The sequence below is a fragment of the Ambystoma mexicanum genome, chromosome 5p, assembly GCF_040938575.1.
Source record: "Ambystoma mexicanum isolate Mex_15411 chromosome 5p, UKY_AmexF1_1, whole genome shotgun sequence".
In the NCBI taxonomy this organism is placed as follows: Eukaryota; Metazoa; Chordata; class Amphibia; order Caudata; family Ambystomatidae; genus Ambystoma; species Ambystoma mexicanum.
The window spans coordinates 1,319,083,491-1,319,103,497 of NC_090930.1; the positions used below are offsets into that span (position 1 = coordinate 1,319,083,491).

A 20,007-nucleotide genomic window follows, 5' to 3' on the forward strand; every position below is an offset into this window, starting at 1 on the left:
TCAGCGGGCAAGCCTTAATGGTAGCAAGCCAAGCTGAATCAGAATTAAATCCCTTAAAGTTTGGGATGTTTGCAATTGGGTCAGGCTAGCAATAATTTTGCAATGCTAGAGTCTGGATTATGCAAAGAAATCTGGATCTTTCAAAGAATTCTGGAGTCAGCTACAAGATGAAAAGTTCTGCAATAAGGTGATGAGCTGACGTCTGGATGGGTTCTGGAAGCAGAGTGTTCTGGAAGCAGTGTCTGTGTCCCTATGTGTAGTGAAACTCCTATATTTGTGCATTACAAAGTTTATGGCATGGGCAGAACGTCAAAAACACACCCCCGTGTCTGTGAGTGCCTACAGTCATGTACTTTGTTTTGGTTGGCAGCCTGAACAGAGCTGTCATCTTATGACAGGATTTAGGAACTCCCACCTGAATTTTTACCCAAAACATACTTTTGCACAAATGGACTTTTCTACCATTATGTACCCTCATAAAATTGGACACATATACTTTATATTTGATTGTCTACATTTATATTCACTTCCCATCTTTGTGAGAGCTGTATTGGTCATTCTATGGATTTTTATCAATTTTACCCATAACACTTTGGATTAATCATTCCTAATTTCATACATCTCTGGGCGCTTATCAGTGGATCGTGTACATGCAATTGTAAGTTTGCAACATTAATAGTTTTGCCACAATCAGACATTTTTCATTACTTTGGTTCCTTAAATGGTATGAGTTTCCTCAATGTCTTCAAATCACAAGGCTGAAATTAGTTTAATGTCTACATATTTATCCCTTTTTAGGTTGCTCACTTAAAGAGTTTTAAACTTTAATCAAAAATAAAGATTTCACAGCAAAATTCTCCTGTGTAACCTCCACTTTCTAGGCAGCAGCTGTCCAGTCCTTTGAAGTTCACTGAGAAACCCCCTCTCCACATCCTGCCCCTCCTGGCAGAGGTCAATGCTCAGCCAGTCCTTTGTTCTTTGGTCAGTCAGCAGATGAATGTCAAATGCGGCCCCATTGTGTGGCTTGTTGGCATTATGCAGGAACCATTAACAGACATTAGCCTTCCTGTTCTCAAGGGAGTGTCTGTCCTGATGCCTACTCCCGGAGAACCAGTCCAGGACCAGCGTCCCCGGAAGCAGACATCATGTTCCCAGGGAAAAGGCCAGCAACCCCTAGCAGGGGCCCTTTGGACACTGTCCTGGCGCCTTTGGCGCCAGGCTCTTTTTGGACCTCAGTCCTGGAGCCATAGGCGCTAGGCTCATAAAGGGAGTGTTTATGTGAACTTACCTGATGCAGACCGTGCTGCCAGATCCAGACCTCTTTGAGGCCTGAAAGGGACTATTTTACCGGTGGAACTATTTTGCCACTCGGGCGTGGCCGGGGAAGAATACGTACCTGGAACTACTTTGGGGGCTATTTAAGCCACGCCCAGACAGCAGCTCACGCTTCGCGTTGTTCTGCACCTAGCAGCTGGACGCTCACCGTGTCTGCTCCTGCATCCTGACTCCAGCCACACCCGCCTCCATCCTGGAACACCTGAAAGGAAAGAAGAGAAGGGAAAAGGTGAACAGAAGAACATTACCTGCTTCTACCCGGAGTCCGGAGTCATCACGCCGGCGATCCTAAGGGAAGACATTTATTTTGAAGACGCATCGCGTTGCTCGCTGCAGCGCCGCGTTCCACTCACCTGTTCCCGAGGCATCTCCGTGCTCCTTAGCGACCATCTGCACGATCCGCCGCATACCTGCGCCTAAGGGGGAAGAGAAGAACAAAAGGTGAACAAAAGGAACATATTGAGGAAAGCCAGATTTTCGCCATAAGACTTACCTGATTATTGTTGGGAGAATCTTCCCTCATCTCGGGTCGGCGCCGCTTCTTCGGCAGTACCGTACCCCGGCCCCTATGGGGAAAAAAGACACAAGCATTAGTGGTTGAAGATAAGGACATTAAAGGAACCACCCATCATAAACTCACCTGAGTTTACCTTCGGCGAATTGTTTCCTCTACGCGAAATCGTCACTCAGCACCTGTGATAAAAGGGATAAGAGACGGACTACTGAATATAAAGGCAAATAGAAAAGGAGGCCAACTCTTGAACTTTTACAACAGTATACTTACGGCACCTTGCCAGGAAAGTCAAGTGAGCTTGGATCCTCACCAATCCGAACACCAGTGAAGTAACTGGATATAATCGCACCCCTGCACCAGAAGCAGGATGGAGAGCTCGTCCTTTCAAACCTTAAGGTGAGAGTTTAACGGGGAATTTCGGAGGTGGTCTGAGGAGAGTGAAAGAGGGAAGTGGGAGGCCGACGCGCTACTCCGCAGGTAGTTAATCCCCTTTCTCCATCTGCAGAAGGATTCTCCTGCGAGTCAGACAAGCGAGATTTGGGGGTCCTGTCCAGTCGGTCTTCCGAGTTCTGCGCATCACCTTAGAAGAGGCCGCAGCAGTCCAGACCTGGTCAGCGTCTCCGTGGGAGTCAGGTGAGCGTTACAGTGTCAAGCAGAGATGTCAGTTTTCCCAGGCCAGTATGTCAGATCAGAATCGCATAGTGGATTGGCCCCAGACTGGGCTCCTTGACATTAAAGTCTTTTCAAGTCAAATATAAATTATAAGCACACTTCATAAAGGATTTAAACATTTTAAAAGAATTAGCGCTTCACAAACATGCTTGAAATAGTGGATTATGCAATTTCTTACAGAAAAAGAAACACCTTTAATTGGGTTTGACAGCTAATTTCCTTAGGCAGTTGTCAGGCAGTGATGCCTGGATTCCTCTGACTGCCTGAAGGATCCATGGTTTCAGCACACTTTCCTTTCCATAATTATCTGGGAAAATGACAGAATATTTAAGGGCATCTTCGGATTAGGCCCTTCTGTGGCCTTGTTTCACAGAGGACAGATGACAGCAGTGATTCCTGCTTTTACACTCCTCTGCCTGTGTATGTGGCAGGGCGTGCAGCTCTTTTGGTGGTTTATGAACTCTGTGCAATTTTGCAGATATAGTGCGCACAGGGGTTATTGCCTCCATTTTTGGCAGTTATCTTTTCCTATTGGCACAGGGGTGCAGTGTGGCGCAGTGGCGTGTATAAAAATACTCCACACCTCACCCACTTTTTTTACTTAGAAAAACAGCTCCATTACATCTTTACCCCCACCCTTTCCAGCCCCCCTTCTACCACCAAATAACTGTAAATGTGTTTTCCAGACTTTTGCCCCACCACACTATCCCAGACACAGGCCGCTGTCCGCAGATCCAACATGGCGTCCGTTTAAAAAAATATGACACACCTCATGCTTTTCACCATCCAGTCAGCGGGCACATCCGATGTCTGCGGACATCATGCTTGAACCTAATTGGTCCAGGGGGCTCTCAGCGGACTGAATAGGGAAGTGAGTATGTGGACTGGACCCAGATATCACTCATTTATTTTACTTACTTTATGGTCGCTTTTAAAAACACTACTGGATGGATTTATACCACATTTACAAAATCACACTATCAGGACCAAGCCGCTGCTCCTGCCGCAAATTTGGTGAAAATCCGTCCAGCGGTTTGGGCTATAGGCATGAGCAAATTTATTTTTCCATTGCCTCTATGAAGATTTCCACACATTTTGGGACCCCCTTATAACTTTGCGCACACCCCTGGAAAAAAAAACACACTACACTTCGCAGAATCATTTCGAGGTGGTTATAAACTGCCCAAAAAGTGCTGTTCCTATGAGTTGAGTAACTTAACCATAACTACAGGGCTGCTACCGCATGCCCTGTAATATGTAATGGAATTAGATAAAACATTCAAAGCAAGTAAGTAATTGAGAAAAGTACAAAAAGGGGGGAGGGTGCAGAAAAGACAGAAAGGGATAAACAGAGAGAGCCAGGGAAGGCCAATTAGCAGGATTCATCCCAAGGGGGCATCTCTTCATATATGTAGATCACTGAAGCAGCAGCTTAATCCTGCAGCTCCTGGCCCTCTCATTCAAGATATATAATTAACGGATAATGAACTCTAAAATGAAAATTGAGGTGGCAGAGAATTCAATCCCCAAGAAGTCAAGTCAGACCTCGGAGATTAATGAAATCCCCATTTCTCAAGATATCTATACTCTGTTACTGAAGGTGGCTCAGGATGTTGGTGAGGTTAAGACATCTATGGCTGAACTTAATCTGAAGGTACCCCAACTGGACAACAGGGTTATTGATCTGGAAAAGTCTCTATATCCATGGGTGCAGAGATTGTAGGATACTTTAGAGCCTACAACAATCTGAAGGACGAAATTCAGAAAGAAAAAGAAAAATGCCTGGAACGGGACTTAAAACTACAAGGTAAAAATCTAAGGCTGGTGGGGATAGAGGAGAATGCAGAAGCTAATACCTTGATTTCCTTTGTAGTTCAGATCTTTAAGGAATGCTTTAATTATGAATCATCTGTTAGCAGTGACACTGACTTTATTTATAGAGTTGGAAAGGTCTCTGATTCAAGTGCCAGACAAATCCGGATAGCCTTTGTAAACACAAAGACAAAGGAAAACCTGCTACAAGCTGCCAAAACCAAAGGAAACTCCAACTATAGCGGGAAGCCAATATTTCTTTACCCAGATTACCCAAAGGAGATCCTGTTAAAAAGCAGATCATTTAAAGGTGTTAAAGATCTGGCCAAGGAATTAGGTATCAAAGTATACCTAAACAAAGCCAACACCATGACTTTATGCCTCCCAGATGGAAGGAAATCACTTCTGAACCCAAAGAGGCATTGCAATGGCTGGAAATGTCAAGAAAGGCACCCCCCTATGTCAAGTATGAACTAGGAGCTGCCTGTACCCTTCCCTCTTCCTGGCTGGTGAGTATATAATGTTGCTTTATTTCCTATATTCTTAGTTAATTTGGCTTTAATTGCCCATAAAATGACGCCATTCTAATCTGGCAGTTTAACTGTGTAAATACGAATGTATACACCGATATGTAAGAGACTTAACGCTTTGTTGGTAATACGGATGAGTGGAGGCTTGAAGAAAGGACCTATGGGCGTGATATACGTGCACTTAATCAGCTGATATGACGGGAACGAACATCTGAATCATACTGAAGAAGCAGTTCTATTAACCTGTTCAGAGCGTATGTTCTGGGGATTATGTGCTCCACAATGAATTCTGACGCAAAATGGTGGGGCGAGTGCATCTCACACCTTTAGGTACATGGAAGACAGTTTGGTCCAGCCCAGGGAACGTATGTCATAGGGCACAACCGGAAGAAGGTCTGCATTGAGGAGGTTCTTGACACTACGCTGCTGTGATATACAGTGTTTGCAAAATCTGGCGTAACAAAGCAGGATTGAACGGCTGCAACGAAACATAAGGTACTGCCATACAATATTACAAATGAAACAGGAAACCTGATTCCGACGCTTGGTGCGTTACGTGGCATTTTAAGGAGACAATGGCTCCCCTCTTCTCACACGCAGCAATATTAGGAACTGAACTGAGGCTTTACAGGGTATATATAGTCAATATAACTCCTTATTTCAAGTACAAAACGTGGATGGTCATGGAAGGAATTCATATGAATCTGGATTTCCAGTGTACAGTTTGTGCTGTTGCTCTCTTATATCGACAGTGTCTTACTGTCACAATCATTGCTAATGTTATTGTTTTACTGTGTAATCTCAATGAGACTGGGATTTCATATAAACAGACCTGAAGTTGTGTGCTTGTGTTTCTATACTACATCTTAAGTCCAACTGGTTACATGACACAATGCTGACAACATTAAATCTCCATTATAAATGTATGAACCCCATCCTGCCAACTTAGATGACATGTTAAAAACAAAGTTTCAACTATTTGGTAAGTAAGGGGATAAATATATCTCATTAGGGAGTGCTGTCCTAGCTTAAATACCTTAAGGATATCGGCAAACACCCTTTACCAATAATTAAATATTCACTGGCCATCGCTATTATTGGCAAACGATGTGCATATCTAGTTTGATTTATTTTAACTTTACGAATGGCCACTAGCATTCTGTACAATTCATAATGGGCCTCATTACGAGTTTGCCGGTCCAGATACAACGGTACGGTAAGCTTGCCGGTACCGTTGTATCTGCACCGGCAAACTCTGAGTTGTGCTCGCGGGTGCCTTTCATTCCGCCCGGTCTTCCCTGGTGGAATGAAAAGCACCCACGAGCACAGCAAGCCTGTAGCACCGGCACCGTTACAAACGGTGCCGGTGCTACAGGCATCCCCAATCCCATTGAGCCGTATAGGGCTCAAATAGGAATGGGGATAAACCGGCACCCGCGAGAGGGCTATTACCGGGTCCGACGGGGCCAGAATACCCCGGTAATTGCCCATTCGTGGGTGGTGGATTTTCTTGTCGGTATGGAGGTATCCTTGCTGGTAAAACCAGCAAGGCTACCTCCAACCTCGTAATGAGTCCCACTGTGTTTAAGTAAAATGACACGTTGTTCAATTTAAATTATATATTAACTTAGCTTTTACAGCGAAGCTCTTGTATCTGTCACACATTAGATCTTGAAATATAATGATATGGGAAATTAAACAAGACAGATGGCTAATTTTATTCAATGTATCTGCATACTAGCAAGCTAGCAGATGAACTTATTTTAAATCATTTAGAGAGGTCACTCCTCATCCACAACGCTGGATTTCTAATTCAAATCACTTGCTTTATGCTGTCAGGGTTTAGCTACACTACCAAATTTATAAATAGTTTTTCCGATGTGACAAAAAGCACTTTGTTTCATATGTGCATAGCCAAACTTCTTTGATATGCATTAGAATATTATTGTAACATCCCAATCGAAGAGGATGCTAATGTTTCCAATTCATAATAGTCGTGCCATTGTCAAACTCTGTGTTTTGGCCTACAGCTGCTTTAAGTCTCATTCTCTTTATCCATCGTTTTTGTACTCCCCTACAATGATTCACAACTTATTTCTATATTCACGCATGTTCTTTTCATTTCAATTGCATATGGTAGGTGAAGGCTGTATACCTTACCATAAGAACATCAAACCTAAAAAATAATGAATACTGTTAAAGTGTTGGTTTAATTAATAGAATTCATAATGTATGGTTGATTGCAGCCACTGTGTCTTTGTTTTTCGACAAGCCGCATTAACATAAATTATATGTAATGTACTGGCCTCTTTTTCACACTGCATACAGCAAATTGTAACCTATATCATTGCCAAGGATGTACATATAGCTGCGAATATATACTGTTAATGAAACATGGGAATTGGTTATTTGTCATCTTTTTTTTAAACTTTTATTTTTGTTGGCAGAGGCAAAGACATACCCATGCAACAGAGCAGCTATGAGATGACAATGCGGACAATTAACAGAAAGCAATGGCACATATGAGCAGTGAAAAAATAGTCACGTGGAGAGTGCAGCACTACAGAGCATATGGTGTCGAGGCACATAATAACAATAATTACGGTGAGTTATCTACCGAGGAGTGGGCGTCGAGACCATTAAGATAACTGTTAAATGCAGTCCAAATGTTTTTAGGCCGGGTGGGGCGGAAGGGTACTGATGTATTCCTCTTCACAGTTCCTAGACCAAGTCAATAAGTTAAGCCATTTCCAGAAGGTAGGAGGAGCGGAGCTCTACCAGCTCTGTAGAACACACTTTTTGGTAATTATACAGCACACATTTAAGAGTTTAGCTGCCCCTCCGGCCTCCCCATCCCCCCATGCCCCAAATAGAACACCCAGCGGATCAGGCTCAATAGCAGTATCGCAAATTTCTGACAAAGTTTTCAGGATCTCATCCCAAAATGGGGCTAGCCGCGGGCAGTCCCAGAACATGTGTAGATGGCCCGCATCCTCCGCACCACAGCGAGAGCAGAGCTGTGGGTTAGAGCGGGCGAACCTGGAAAGCCTGCGCGGGGTGTAATATAGCCTGTTCAGTAGTTTGTACTGTATAGTGCGGTATCTAAAATTCAGGGAGACCCTATTTTCCCCCATAGTTGGTCCGTGAGTTCTACCTCCAGTTCGGAAGCCCAGTCGTTCCGCGCCCTAGAGAGCTGCGGCGGGGCAGTCGTGAGAAGAAGTTTATATAATGATGATATCACCCTGCGGGCCCCACCCGAGTTGGCAATGTAGGAGATCCCAGGGGAGTCGGGGGGTTCGTTGGGAAACTCAGGCCATGCGTCACGGAATGCAGCATGGAGCCTGTAATATTGTAGCAGTTCCATCGGTGATCCCGAGTGGCTCGGTTTCCAAGTCTGTGGGGTTATGAATAGCCCATCCGGGTAGAAGTCAGTTAGGGCTAGGTATCCCAGAGACTGCCAGTGCCGTGCCAGGGCTGTGCCATTCGTGGGTTCCAACCCGGGGACTTGCCAGGCGGGGAGCCACTTGTAGTATGGGCGTTACTCAATGCCTGTGGCAAATATCCGCTTCCAGGCCAATAAGGTGGTTCAGACTGGATCTGTGGTTGAGTCTGGCTCATAACTTGGGTGTAGGATTCAGGACATTATATTAGTGCCAGAGGCAGCGAGGGCCTCCAGCTTGACATGCGGGCGAGGGGGGGGGGGGCCCGGGTACCAGTAGGTGGCGAACTGTGCCTGCGCCGCGGTCAAGTACTGCATCAGATCAGGAGCAGTGAACCCACCTTTCTCGTAAGGAAGAGTCATGGCAACCCATTTTTTGCGCACTGCTCCAGAATGCCACAGGAACTGCGCGCACAGCTTGTGTAGGTCTGCCGGGCCATATGGGGACATTCGTGAACGTGTACAACAGTTTGGGGAGCAATATCATTTTAACCAGTGATTGTCTCCCCGCCAATGACAACGGGAGGGGGCGCCAGCACACTATCTTGGTCTCCGCTAATTCTGCCACGGCCAGGTAATTGTTAGTTAAGAGAGCTTCTTTGGTCAGAGACACCTGAATTCCCAGATATTTAATCCTGTCAGGGGACCAACGGAGCAGGTACTACGTGGCAGGTTGGGTCATGGAGCTTGTGAGGGGGAAGAGTTTGGATTTGGTGTAATTAATGGTGAAGCCAGAGTATGTACCAATACAGGTAATGTCACGCAGAATAGGGTCAAGGTGGAGGTCTGGGTCCATAACAAACAGCAGCACGTCGTTTGCGTAGAGTGAGATAATTTCGGGGGTACCCTGCAGCCGTATCCCTTTGCATAAGTGGCGCTCCCTGACAAAGTCTGCCATAGGCTCAATGGCCAGTGCGAACAGGATCGGGGAGAAAGGGCATCCCTGATGGGTGCCTCAGAAGAGAGGGAACAAGGCGAACGTTTGAGACTTGACTCGGACCCTGGCGACCGGGGAAGTGTACAGGAGTCTGATGTATGCGATCATCCTAGGCCCAATACTCATGGTCTCCAGGACCAGCTACATGTATTTCTAGGATACCATATCAAAGGCCTTCTGGGCATCTAGGGTGACCGTGAATGCTCTCACATCTTGATTGATTTGTGCCATAACATTCAGAAGCCTCCTGATATTATGTGACGTGGATCTCCCGGGCACGAACCCTGACTGGTCGTCGTGCACCATGTATGGCTTAACAGGTAGGAAGCGGTTAGCAATCACCTTTGGCGAAGATTTTTGTATCCAAGTTCATGAGTGAAAGGGGCTGGTATGATCCGCATTCATCACTAGGCTTACCAGGTTTAAGCAGGACCGTGATAACGGCCTCGCGTAATGTCGGGGGGAGGGATCCCAACCGGAGTGACTCATTCCACATCCCGAGCAACTCGGGGGCTAGTATAGCCACATGCTCCTGATAGAATTCTGCAGTCAGACCAACGGGGCCCGGTGCCTTTGCTTTTGGGAGACTAGAGATAGCCTCCACTATTTCATCCAATGTAACAGTCTAATTGGTCTAATTAGTCTCTCGTCGCTGGGGAGACTATAGTGGTGGGAATCTGTTCCAGGAGCTCCCGCATCTGAGAGTCACTGTGTTCGGGGGGCTGAGAATATAGTTCCGAGTAGAAGCCTGTGAAGACCTCGAGGATATGCTGATTGGACCACTGTGTCGTCCCCTGACTGTCCTTAACACAGGTAATTTGATATTGGCCCCACTCCCCTCTCGCCAGAGCCGCCAGCGTTTTGCCAGGTCTGTCACCCTCGCCGTATTTCCGTGCAGCCTGTGGGCGGCTGTAGTACTGGACTTCCCTATTGGCCTGCTCATTAAAGGTCTTGAGCTCCTCACTGATCTGGGAGAGGACACCTGGGTCAACAGAGGACGGGTGAGCCCGCTCCAGATCCCGTAGTTTAGTTTCAGTGCGGGACAGTGTGGCTCTTATGGATTTGAGGACTCCCGACTCCCAAGAGATGGACGCCCCCCTGATGAAGGCTTTGAAGGCGTCCCAGCGGACCCCCAGGGTGGTGGACTGTGGCAAGTTGTGCTCAAAGTAGGACTGAATATCAGCAAGGATGTCCACCCTGAACACAATGTCCTGCAGAGCGGCCGATTTGAAGCGCCAAGTGTTGATGGTGGGAGCCGGTATTCCCAGTTCTAGGGATACCGAAATCAGCGAGTGCTCAGACAATTTGCGTGCATGTATGCATGTTTCCACAACCCTGCCCTGCACTGATGAATAGTAAGTGAATTCCCGTGTTTGCGGATTTAATGTCCTCCATGCGTCATGAATGTCGAGTGTCGCACAGTGGGTCAGGAGGCTACGCGCTGGGCCTGGCAAGGGTCTGCAGGCTGTGCCAGTCCTATCCATCATAGTATTAAGAATGAAGTTCATATCCCCACCCCAGATGATTTGCACCCCCACATACCCCATCAATATGGATACCACCTGGTCAATACATTCGGGAGAATCAACATTAGGGCCATAGGTATTCACCAGCAAATAGTCCCTGTTGGCAATGGCACAATGCAACACAATGTACCTCCCCTCAGGGTCTATGTAACTCTTGTGGAGAACAAACTTAAGTGACTTATGAATCAATGTCAGAACTCCCCTGGCACGAGTGGAATATGAGGTGAAATATCTATGCGGTGTCCAGGTTGGTGCTATGCTCCTAGCCAGTTAGCCCGTGGAGTGTGTCTCCTGCAAAAGCAATATTTTGCAGCCGTACCTGCTGGCATATGCCATAATCTTGCGACCCTTGGTGTAATTATTTAAGCCCCGCACATTCCAGGACATTATTGTTACCGGCATCCTAATGGTCTGAATAACACATACTTAAACAAAGAGCCCATGGAGTGCTTTTCCTGCACAGATAGTCTTGGCGCCCATGACTATTGGCGTGTGCCATGACCTCCAGAGCCCTGACATAGTAGCTCAATCCCCGAGTGCTTCTAGACATTGCAGTCATAGGTATCTCAGAAGTCTAATGTACATCCCACCACTCCGATGCCCTGTGGTCTGCCGAACTGCCTCTTCCATTTTCCATAACACATAAACGTCCCCTACCGCCCCCCTCCCGCCCCACCCCTCCCAAGCGGGTAGTGTCACCCCCCACCCATAAATACAAACAGGTCCCACGAAAAGGAGAACAACAGACGGTGCCCAAGATGAGCCCGCCGACCCATTGGCCCAAACGGGGCCAACAACCAATTCCAAATCAACAAAGTTAGACATTGCAATCGCAGTGGGGTGCGCCATTGCCGTGTGGAGGGCTCTATAAAGAACATAATTGACATCAGAGTACCAGCAGAGTCTTGCACGACACATATGAGCCATACATAGTTGCACAGCATCTGTTTTTGATGGATGCTCATACACAAACCCAAAAGGTGTATTACCATCAACACATGCGGAACAAGCAATAATAACCAGGTAGCAGAAATATTGAATGAGCTGCGATAGCCGGCCGGGGGTAAAGGCCTGCACCGCCGCGCACACCACGTCCATGCCTGTAGATACATGTGGGCCGATAGCCCGTCAGGTGGAACATTCAGGAAGGGTAGGCCAGGCTGCACGGCTGTGAGCCGCCCCTGCACTCCAATGGCAAGTTGAGCATAAGTGATCAATATATATGTTTAGCCTGTGTACACTGGTGAGCCCTTAGGCCTATATTACTATCAGCACATGAAAAGACAAGCCATGTTGAGTAAGCAGTCATGATGTACCATAGCCTGAGTTCAGTCATCAACAATAGGATTGCCAGCGGGGTTCAGCAGCGGTATCTGTGACTCTATAAATTTGACCGCTTCTTCAGGCACCGTGAAAAAGAACAGCTTTTCTTTGAAGGTGATTTTGAGCCTGGCTGGAAAGAGGATGACATATGGGACGTTACGCCGCTGCCTTAGTAGTTTCTTGACTCAGAGAAATTGACGTCTCTCCTGCTGCACCCCAACAGAGAAGTCGGGGAATATCCGGATGGTGTTTGAGTCGAGGTGTAAGTCACCCTTTTCGCGCGACAGGCGTAGGATGAGGTTGCAGTCTCTATAGTTAACAATCCTGGCGATGATGGGTCTAGGGAAGTCGCCCGGCCTGGGACGTGGGGACAGGGCCCGGTGAGCTCGCTCGACCGTAAAGAAGGGGGACAGTGCAGGGTTCCCTAGTAGGTCTTTAAGCAGATTTTCAACTGCCAACTCCATGCAGGATAACGCTCTGCTGAGCAGGCTACAGCGAGTGAAAGGGATCATGGTAGCTAAAGCCCCAGTCCAGTAAAGTGCACCCAGACGGGGCCGGAGGGGTAGTCCACGGCTCACTGCGACCATGTGTGCCCAAGGAGAAGGTCACAGTGCAGGCAGCGTGTGTATGGCGGCTGACGGGGCACACGCAGGTAGGAAAATGCGCAACTTCACGGTGGGTGAGTCCCGCCACAACCCAGCTCCCTACCTGGGCAGATGGGCAGCCGCTCCGGGTCTGCAGGTGTAGGCAGGCGGACCGCTGGATCACTGATCACCCTGAATCCGGGCCGCCCCAGGGCCCAAGGCGCAGACAGCCAGTAGCGCACTCCAGCTGAGGGCCCCTGCGAGCAGCAGAGCAGGGCCGCGATGTCTCTCCAGCTGAGGGGCTCTGGCTCCCACGAGCAGCAGAGCAGGGCTGCAACGTCTCTCCAGCCGAGGGGCCCCAGCGAGCGGCAGAGCAGGGCCACAGTGTCTTCCCAGCCGCGGGGCTTCGGCCCGGCGAGCGGCAACGCAGGGCCACGATGACGAAGCATGGGGGCCGGGCAGGCTTCAGCACCAGCCTGAGCGCAGCTCCCGTCTGCCGTAGCCGCGCAGCCGGAGCCGGGCAGGCTTCAGCACCAGCCTAAGCGCAGCTCCCGTCCGCCGGAGCCGCGCAGCCGAGGCCGGGGAGGCCCGCTCCCACCGTAATGGTCCGGGAGTCCCACACTGTCACCCACCAGCACCGACCGCCACGGGCGATGCCCCCGCAGCCCGCAGTCAGGGGCGGGGAGCTCCAGCGATGGCTGACCCCAGCCGGGCCCCAGTCGGCTCAGAGGTTCACACAGCAGAGCAGGCTGACGCTCCAAGGCGGGGTGGCGGGGTTCCCAGAGCCCGATTCAGGCCAAAAAAGTAGCAGAATGTGTAGCACGGTGTAGGCTTCCAGCAGGACCAGCACAGTGTAGAGAAAGTAAAGCAATCCGCTGATGTTGCCAGATTATATGTCCCATCCACACGGAGCTCCACAGCTAGGCAACCATTTTCCAGGCTGCTCAACAACGCCCCCTTATTTGTCATCTTGACCGGGGCTTATGTAATCACTTTTTATTTCGAATTTTATTGAATATAGTTTTTAGTCAAGAGAATTTAATTGGAAAAGAAATGTGTACAAATTCCACATGCTTAGTGATTGACAAGAAAGTGCTACAGAATTTTTACTCTGTTTTACTTAATTTCTGGTTATGCCTTATAATAACTGAGGGTTAGTCTAATATCTAACATCCAGCAAGGTATTTGGAGTATTTGTTGGTAGTACATAGATGGATATGTGTTTTTGGATATTAGCAGTATTTTAATTTTTACAAAGGTTGAAGGGTCAAACATGTGCGTGGACGGCATTTAATGCTAACAACCGTTGATGGAGTTTGGAGCGTGTCCTTCTTGAGATCTTTATTTTTCTGTTTTATTTGTTTATTGATGTATAAGCGCATAATTATTATTTTTGCAACGATTAAAACGTACTCTGACGTAAGGGTTAGGTATAGAGGGTAATCATAATAAATTTACATTGGATAAGCACCAGTTAGGTATGAAAAGGACGAGGGGACAAGGAATCTTAATTGTTTACGAATGTTAATAGAGTTCAATAATTAGGAGAGGAACCTGGAGTATAGGATCGTTAGGAATGTTTACTTTGTATGAGGAGCGTAAGTTGAAACCTGTTGCTAGCATTTAGTTAAGAGGGTGGGTTGTTGGGTTTCCTTCATTTTTTTTTAGTACTGAGACTAGTGGATTTCTTGAATGTGGGAGTCTGAGTGGGAGAATGATGACAAAAACGGGAGACAGAATTTATATAGTGTCATGGAATGTAAATGGATTTAATAATCTATTAATAAATAAGCCGTTTTTAACTATTTGAATGATTTAAAAGCAGACATTTGCTTCTTGCAGGAAACACATTTGATTCGGGATGAATTAACAAACCTTAAAAAGGAATGGGTTGGGAATATATATGGTTCCTCGTTCAACTCGAGATCAAGGGGTGTTGCTGTTCCGATACGTAAGAATGTGCCAATACAAATAATGAAAGATTGCTCAGATGAAGAGGGTAGAATAATTGCTATGTTAATGAGCATTCAAGGGGAAATGATGTCATTAAGCAATATTTATGCGCCAACAGTAGATGATGGCTCGATCTGTAGGCATGTGGCACAAATCATACAAGACATGAAAACTCAGAACGTTCTATTAGGTGGGGATTTCAACTAAGTTCTGGGTACTTTTATGGATAAAAGTAAATGTAGGATACACAAAAATAGGAGTAACCATTTCTTATTACTTCAAGCTTTGCTAAAGGAACATAACCTAATAGATAACTGGAGATTAGAGCATCCTTCAATAAGGGAATATCATTTCTACTCAAATGCTCATGATACATACTCAAGATTATATATGCTGCTAACAGTGGGTAAAATGGTGGAAAATTATAAAACAGGAAGGATAGGAACATACTTCTAACAGACCATACACCAATTGAAATGCATTTGAACCTGGATTTTGAGCTCAAAAGATCATTCACATGGAGGATGAATACGTCGATATTGAGTGAGGAGGAGATATTGGAGAAGATCATTTCTGAAGCAGAGCACTTTGTGGAGGAAAATCAAACTGGGGATTTAGACGCAAAACCGGTGTGGGAAGCTTTCAAATGTACAATGAGAGGGATGTTACTAACGTTATCAAGCAGTAAGAAGAAAAGATTTGAAAAGGAGAGGCAAGATTTAGATCTACAGATCAAGAGAATTTCGCATGAGGTGATGGATGATCCGAAGCAATCAGAGAACATCAAGGAGCTATGGAAATTAAAAACAAAAATGAGTAAAATGTTAACAGAAAGAGCTGAACGAAGTTTATATCAGTTAAATTGCACCTAGTTTGAAAAAGGAGAAAAATGCAATCCCTGGCTGGCGCACCATTTTAGGAAAATGGATTTGGATAGGGCAATCACATCAATACGGGGTCCCGATGGTTTAATCACGTTTAAACCTTCAGAAATCAACAACATTTTCAAGAAATATTATTAGAATGTGTACTGCAATGAACAATCAGTGTCTGGAGAAGTGGAACAATTTATGTCAAACTTGAAAATCCCAAAGTTATTGGAGAAGGAACAAAAAATACTAGAAGAGGAGCTGACGATTGAAGAAATAAGGAAGTCAATCAATAAACTGAATGCAGGGGAATCACCTGGGCCTGATGGCCTGCCAGCTGAATTCTACAAGATTTGATCAAGTTCTGTCCTGAACCTAATGAAGGATATGTTTATGTTATTACTAAGGAATGGTATACTACCTCATACGACTAGACACACCATGATAACATTATTTAAAAAGAAAGGAAAGGATGAGACTCAACCATCGAGTTACCATCCAATAAGCTTAATGAACCCGGACAACAAAGTTTTATCTATAATTTTGGCCATGAGGTTGGAAGCTTTTTTGCCAACGTTAACTCATGAAAATCAATCTGGATTCGTCCAGAAAAGACCTGCTTCTGATAACATACGAAGGCTTCTTCAAACAATGTCTCAAGCCTCAGACTAATGTGATGATATTGTGGTAATTTCCTTGGATGCTAGAAAAGCGTTCAACCGTGTAAATTAGAATTATCTATATGCACTACTATACAAAATGGGCCTAGGTGAGAGATTTATATCCAGAATTAAGTTATTGTACTCCAAGCTGACTGCTGATATAACTACAAATGGCTTGAGATTGGGCAATTTTAAACTACAAAAAGGAACTAGGCAGGGGTGCCCTTTATCCCCACTCTTTTTTGTCATTGCGGAAGAACCATTGGCTATTGCAATCAGACATGAGAGAATGATAAGTGGGGTGAAATGCTGGGGTGTGGAACAAAAGCTTTGGTTTTATGCTGTTGACATACTGTTAGTATTGAAGGCTTTAGAACATTCATTGCCTACCTTGATGAAAATTCTTTCAAATTTCAATATATGTTTTGAATTGAATTGAATTCAATTGAATTGATTGTTTATTTATATAGTGCCTATACACAATGTATTTCAAAGCGCTTCAAGGCAGGGAGGGAACAAGGGAGAATACAGTGACATTCTTACAAGTCCTTTATTCAGAATGTGAAATTAACTATTGTAATCAACCTGGCCACATTTCAGATAGTGCAAGAGCTTTTGACAATGATAAGGAGGGGAGGGGGTGAGAAGGAGAATGAGACAGACAAGCGGCTACATTACTATGCCTGACGACAATTGAAGTAGAGCCGGAATTTAACAATAGGTGGGGGAGGGAGGGTTGGAGTAAAGGGAGCAGAAGAACAAAACAAGCGACTATCATACTAGGCCTGACGACATTTCAGATACTGCTGGAGGGGGAAAGGGAGAGAGAGGGAGGAGAAAACAAATGAGGGAGAGGGAGGGGGTGGGGAGGAGACAAACAAGCTGCTATCAAACAGGTCAGGAGACATTTGTTTGTGGTAGATTAAGAGCTATTGACAATAATAAGGAGGGAGGAGGGTGGGAAGGAGAATGAGACATACAAGCAGCTATATTACTATGCCTGACGACAATTGAGGTAGTGCCGGAATTTAACACTAGGTGGGGGGGAAGGGCAGGTTGGAGTAAAGGGAGAAGAAGAAGAACAAAACAAGCAATTATCATACTAGGCCTGACGACATACAAATTTATATAATAAAATAAATGTGTCCACAAAGTCAAATCCAAGCGACAGGTCGGTGATGGTGAAAACATAGTGAATCAAGACAACCCAACAGTGGTTGTGGAGAAAGGGGGGGTGGAAGAAGGGATGGGGAAGGGGTAGGCAGGAAAGAAGAGATAAAGCCAAGCAGGGTGGGGGGGGGGCAAAGCAGGAAGAGGACATCACAGGTGACCAGGGAGGGGATGGGTGGAACAACTGACATCACGGGGGACCAGGGAGGGGGTGGGGTGCACAACAAAGATCACGGGGACCAGGGAGGGGAAGGGGGACACAACAGACATCACATGAGACCAGGGAGGGGATGGGGGGCACAATGAAAATCACTTTGGACCAGGAAGGGTGTGGGGTGCACAACGGACCTCATGGGGGACCAGGGAGAGGGAGGGGGCACAGCAGATGTCACAAGGGACCAGGGAGGGGGGCACAATGGACGACACAGGGGTCCATGGTACCAGAGAGGGGGATGGTACACAAAGGACCTCACAGGGGACCAGGGAGTGGGCATAACGGATGTCACGGGCAATAAGGGAGGGGGGCACAATGGACATCACAGAGGACCAGGGGGGGGGGGTGGGTGGCACAACAGACGTCACAGGGGACCATGGAGGGGGCACAATGGACATCATGGGGGACAAGGGGGACTGGGGGCACAACGGACATCACAGGGGACCAGGGAGGGGGAGGGGGCACAATGGACATGACAGGGGACCTGGGAGGGGGTGGGGGCCCAACGGACATCACAGGGGACCAGGGAGGGGGGCACAAAGGACATCACAGAGGACCAGGGAGGGGGTGAGGGGCACAATGAACATCACAGGGGACAAGGGAGTTTAGTTTAGTTTAGTTTATTCATTTGTATTGCGCACCAGACCCGAGGGAGGGGGTGGGGGCAAAAACAGACAGCACAGGGACCAGGGAGAAGGAGGGAGCACCACGGAAATCACAGGGGACCAGGCTGGGGGGCACAACAGACATCACGGTGGACCAGGGAGGGGGGCACAACAGACATCACAGGGGACCAGGGAGGGCAGAGGGGGCACAACGGACATCATGGGGGACTAAGGAGGGGGCCCAACGGACATCACAGGGGACCAGGGCGGGGAGGGGGTCTCAATGGACATCACAGGGGACCAGGGAGGCGGAGGGGAGCACAACGAACATCATGGGGGACCAGGGAGGGGGAGGGGGCACAACAGACATCACGGGGGACCAGGGAGGGGGAGAGACGCACAACAGACATCATGGGGGACCAGGGAGGGGGAGGGGGGTACAACATACATCATAGGGGACCAGGCAGGGGGCCCAACGGACATCACAGAGGACCAGGGCAGGGAGGGGGTCACAATGGACATCACAGGGGACCAGGGAGGGGTAGGGGAGCACAACGAACATCCCGGGGGACCAGGGAGGAGGAGGGGGGCACAACAGACATCACGGGGGACCAGGGAGGGGGCACAACAGACATCATGGGGGACCAGGGAGGGGGTGAGGCGCACAACAGACATCATGGGGGACCAGGGAGGGGGAGGGGCGCACAACAGACATCACAGGGGACCAGGGAGGGGGCCAGCAGGCAGCATACCAGTGGCAGACAGGGGCCTTCGTCATGGGCCATAGATGAAGTGCCGCCTCCCACCTCCCAGTTGCACTGATTGGGCAATCAAGGACCAGGCAACCAAAGGGGGAGGGAGTGCTGTCCAGGCAAGGAGCCTTAGTTCACCCAGAAAATTGCAGCCATCTTAGAAGGGTCAGCATGCAAGGTAGCATGATGTGTACAACACAGAGAAAGGCATTAAAAGCAGCAAGATCTTGATGAAATGTAGATGTGAGATTGCACAGCAAGCAATCCTCAGCCCCCAGAGCACATTTAATGTTTTCAGGTGGATGAATGAAAGAAGCGCATCAGGCACTGTGTGCACGGCAAAAATTGCAGGTGTTACCCTGCCCAAGACATGTGATCTCCAGATGATTGCAGCATGGGCGGGGGCTGCCAGAGCACAGGAAGCAAGGATCTGTCGGAGAAGAAGAGGGAGATATAAAGTTAATATTGTTCTGGATATAAAGTTAATTGGGTGAAGTCAGAGGTGATGTCATTGAAAGTAACCTGGAATAAGCAGTGGGTTACTTCACTGGGTTTTAGATGGTGCTCAGACAGGATGAGATACTTAGGTGTCTGGTTGACCCCCAAGATTGAGGAGATGGTACACGAAAACCTGAAAGAATTGAGTGAAGGATTAAGACTAGATCTGGAGAGATGGAAAGTGCTAAACCTATCCTTATGGGGGACAGTGAACGCCTTAATAATGGATTCAACACCTAAGATAAACTGTGTGCTTAGAATGTTACCATTGAAAATAGGCACATGATATGGGAAAGAGTTTGACGGGCTCATGCAAAAAAAAAAATGTATTTGGTATAACAAGACCGGAGACTAAAGCTATGCAAGTTAGAATTACCTCTCAAAAAAGGTGGACTGGGTGTCCTGAACTTTTATGCTTAGCATTTAGCGTTCATGGCTCAAGTCTTTATTCCATTCTTAGAAAAGGTACCAAATGATTGGGCGATAGCGGAGGCTGTTTCTGTAGGGCCATTGACGCCAAGGGCAATGTGGTGAACAATGTCAAGACCTGGAAGTTAGGTGAATACTACCACTGAATTTTTGGAATGTTCTTGGAAAGAACTTTTACATTTG

General features: G+C 47.2%; 1 long non-coding RNA gene across 1 annotated transcript in view; it reads left to right on the forward strand.

Annotated features, from left to right (window-relative positions):
• Nucleotides 1-20,007, forward strand: part of LOC138481538 (uncharacterized) — a 208,869-nt gene that overhangs the window by 113,811 nt on the left and 75,051 nt on the right. Inside the window, exon 5 of the long non-coding RNA XR_011274270.1 lies at nucleotides 7,311-7,467. This is a non-coding gene — a long non-coding RNA (uncharacterized lncRNA). The remainder of the gene's footprint in view (nucleotides 1-7,310; nucleotides 7,468-20,007) is intronic.